The sequence below is a fragment of the Cyprinus carpio genome, chromosome A4 (genome assembly GCF_018340385.1).
Source record: "Cyprinus carpio isolate SPL01 chromosome A4, ASM1834038v1, whole genome shotgun sequence".
NCBI classification, from domain to species: domain Eukaryota; kingdom Metazoa; phylum Chordata; class Actinopteri; order Cypriniformes; family Cyprinidae; genus Cyprinus; species Cyprinus carpio.
Window position 1 is genome coordinate 28,269,465 of NC_056575.1, and position 4,385 is coordinate 28,273,849.

A 4,385-nucleotide genomic window follows, 5' to 3' on the forward strand; every position below is an offset into this window, starting at 1 on the left:
GTCTCAATTGAGTTCCAATGGGGTCGCTGTGTCCATTTCTTTTACTGTCTATGTGATTGATAGGTAGGCGTAGTATGATATGTGGAAATGTGTGGTTTTATGATAGTATGTTTGTCATTGGTGGTATCGTTGTAACAGTTTTAAAAGTGAACTAATTTCGATCTGTTTTACCCAACCATATGTTGTTATCTCAGCGTTTTGCAACCAACAGCTGTGCATAGCCTATGTTAAATTAGCAACAGAGAGATTTTGATTCTTTTAGATTTCATTTGATCCTAAATCAACTCAAATATACGTAAATACATAGCACAATTCTTAATGTAAAGAATTTATATGCAGAATATGCAACTTTTGGTTTTAAATTTAAAAATGCAATACTATAAATTAAATTACAAACCCATGTGGCCTAAAGACATCAAAGCATGTGCAGATTTTTGAGAGTTATTCCCTAAGCCTTGTGCAATATAGAATATAATATTAAGGTTTTGTTTGTATTATTATATGTTTATGTATTTATTCTGCTTACCTGACTCGTGCAGAAGTCTGTCCTGATGTTTGGCTGTGCTCTCTCCATCATCCAGCTGGTCTTTGTATGGAAGCCACCATGATCTAGTTGTCTAGTTGTCTCTTCTCCCACAAACTCCACTTTCAGGTATGTTCTTTGCTTTTTCTTCTCTGTTACAAGGTAATGAACTGTCACATCTCACAACTGATGTTGTGATTTCCTGCCATACTGTTACCCAGATGAACATCACCAGTATTATTTCTCTGTCATGTAGCCTATATGTTGAGTGTTTTAATGTGCCATGCGTTTCATCATGGTTTTGATTTTAGGAGCTCCTGCAAGCTGGTGGTCATATTGGTGAATGAGAATGGAGGAGATTTGCAGACCCCCATTGAGATGTTTCTCTTCCTTCGTAAGTATAAAAAGGTATAACAGCATCTGTACTAGGGGTATAACGGTCTGAATTATGGTTTGGTTTGTTTGTATCATGTTTTTTAGGGTCACAATTTTGGTCAAATGTGACATTTTATTAATGTCAAATAAAAATTAACAAAATAAGCAGTACAGGCAACAGCACACACAAACACATTGGAGCAAGGATAGAAATTAAACAGTGCTTTTAGGGTTTTCAGGTAATCAAATAAAAAAATAACACTGCATATAATCTTCACTTTATAAATTACATAAATATAAATAATTGGTTAGAAATGTTTCTTCAGTTTATAGCAGCAATTTTTTTTTTCTTCTTCTGTCATTTTGTTTAACATTAAAAACAGACAGATGTCTAATATGTCTAATATTCATGCTACTGTCACAGATCCAGTATACTAATACTCCAAACATGCATTGTTTTTTTCAAACACTTATGTCCATTTAAAGCATATCTGACTATGATTTAGGGCTCCCACACTTCTTTAATATACCTGAATTTCAGACACGTATTTAACAAACTAAGTTCTTTGAAAGCACTTGAAGCTTTGAAGCACAAAACCTAAGTTTTGTTAGAGTAGCATGTTGTTATTAAGACGGGAAGAAACAAGCTATTGATTGGGGCTGGGAGCAGAAAAAAACTGGGGGGAAAAAACACCCGTGTGAGCACATGGATTGTGATCATGTGGATGCGGCCCTGCATGATGAATGTTTGAGAAGTATGGCGCTATTTATCTAGCTTAGTATAACAAAGTGCAATTCAATTATGCTTGACTTGTACTAAACTACAAAAAATCCAAAGTAGTTTATATGCACATACTGGCTAACCAGGGAAACAAATACATTTATGTTTTTCAGAGTTGTTTAAATCATTGTTTTAAATAATCATTTCATGAAATTAGGCCAAATATTGGAAAAATAAATTTCTATCAATTTCCCAAATGATGATGACCAGATTGTTTATACCTAGTGTAGAATAGGTCATTCCAGTATGACACAAGTTTTTAATACTAGGAGATGGATCTTCCTACATGTTCTCTCTGCCAAACCCCTTTATTTTTTTTAGGCATGTTTTATTAGATTGTGCTGGTTTTAACTCTGTGAGAGAATGTTTTTATTCAGTTAACTCTATTGATTTATTTTTTTTTACAGTTAAGCCAGATATAGTTTTAGAGTTATTAGCAAAAATTAAAACCTAATATAATTTATAATATTTTTTATTGCCATGAAAATAGCCACAGAAGCTGGCATGGCGTTTAACACAAATGAAACAAACAAATAATCATTTTATGGTTTAGGATAAACTTCGTTTGGCATGGTGGCCACATCACCACCTCGGGTGTGCATTATTTTCCTAATAATTCAACGGCCCGTCGTCAATTATTCCTTACATAAAATAGTATGATTTCTGCCTTATTCTGTGATACGAATTCAGCTTGACTGAAAGGTGGACTGCCAAAGAAATAAGCATTTGAACTGCAAACAATAAATGTTTTTGTGATTCATTTTACATTGATTTACAAATAAATACATCATAAATTGTTTTGCAGAGCAGATTATTTTCATAAATTAACTTTTTGTTGTTAAAGATGGGCTTAAAATGTACAGTGTCACAAAACACATGCAAAATACAGTCAACACAAGTTAAACTTGAATGAAAAAAAAAAGTTAACATTTCTTAATGTGGGCACAATGACAATTATTATGATGCTTATTCCACAATAAGTTTATGCTTCATGCATGTCTCTGTAAAGATACATTACATTTTTTGAAGGAAAACATTGTCTTTTTAAACCATTATTCACTGTGGAAGCATTTTGCACCAGGTAGAAAATTGCACCTGTGTTTCTATAAGGAATATTTCTATGAGCTCATGAAAAATGGAGGCAAAAACAAAAGTGTTGCATTTATAATATTGTTCATTGTATAATTGGTGTCTGCTGATGTTTAATAATACAAAAATCATAGAGGTGTCACGTTTACCACAAGGGCACAGGTTAAAAAAAAAAAAGGTCTGTTCTAGCAAAACAGTTTGGAGTGGACAGAAATTCTTTTCGGTAGTGAGTGAAGGCAAAAGTCAGAGGTGATGCTCACCAGGGACGGGAAGACCTTCCTCAGTTCAGTGCTAGAGAGCAAGATTTCAGAGTGTTTAAGTGGACTGTAAACAAGAAGCTAGATTGTTATATAGGTTAAGTGTAAAATGAAAGAAGAAAAATGTGAAGTGAGGTGATACAAACGTGGTTTAGACTAGTGTGTCTTTTTACAGTCCTTACAGGTCCTGTGTGGCTACGGGGTTAAATCTTATTAGTACAGGTGATGAGCGCTAGCAAACATTAGTAATAATTAATAAAATTAATTTGAAATTTTAAAACACTTCAGTGCATTAAATTAAGCGTTGTAGTGTTGCCTTATGACATTTAAAAATGTAATGTTATTTTCATGACTCCAGTTTTCATCTACAAAGCTTGGATTTCTGCAAGGAAAATAAAAATAAGTTATTGAATGTTAAGTCTGTATTTGCTGTGAAATAGCATGTGAAGTTTGTGTGGCCATAACCTTAAATACATTACCAGCAAGCATGCAAATTGTAAAAATAATTAACAGGCCAGTCAAACTAAACAATATTTCAGCCTGTCAAGCAAAACTTACTTGTCTCCTATTTTCTTTTTCAGTGAGCTGATTACAGATGTTTCACTGCTGTCATTGGCATGATTATCATCTGACAAGAATATTGTGTAATTTCTATGCTTGTGCCATGATTGTCCTTTGAACTTGAATATTTGTATTCATTTGTTCTGGTTTTTGTGTTTTTCACCACTGTCCTTTTTTAATACATATTAATTGATAATGTCCTATACTGCTGTAGTATTTAGACATTTTGAGAATTGCATAACACAAATCAGTGACTGTACTTTTTTTTGTGTGTGTGTGTGTGGTGTGAAGAACTAAATGTGTCATGGTAAATTAAATATGTTAATAAGAGGGTTTCTGTGTTTCATGCAACATTATTGTATGAAGTAGCTAAACTTAACTAAGTAAACTTCATTTAAACATATTTGCATAAATACCATAAACGTATAGTGTGTAGGTGATAAGCCATTATGCATTTAAATTAGTCAATAACTGAATTTGGTTATTGTCCCAATCCAGTGTGCAAATGATAAATAGAATTATGTGATCACTTGTAGATGATACATAATGACAGTTATACACTTGTTTTGTCTTAATTGTAATTAATGATACTGCATTTTACAAATAGGAGAAAACCCTTTATATTCTTTGTTGTTTTGGTTTATTGTGGTTTGGGTATTTATTAGGTTTTTGCTTTTTACTGAGCTTTCAGGTGGGTAGAAAGCTTAGATGTCTGATACATAAAGCCTAAAAGTGTGTTGTTTTTATCTCTTGCACAGTAAATTTATGGTAGGCCCTATTCGTTTTTCATTGTACATTT

General features: G+C 32.8%; 1 long non-coding RNA gene across 1 annotated transcript; it reads left to right on the forward strand.

The window, feature by feature from the left end:
* Window positions 1–365: 365 nt before the first annotated feature.
* LOC122141745 lies at window positions 366–3,927 on the forward strand. The gene is made up of 3 exons (XR_006158067.1): window positions 366–652; window positions 835–917; window positions 3,607–3,927. It is a non-coding gene; the product is annotated as an uncharacterized LOC122141745 (long non-coding RNA).
* Window positions 3,928–4,385: the final 458 nt, after the last annotated feature.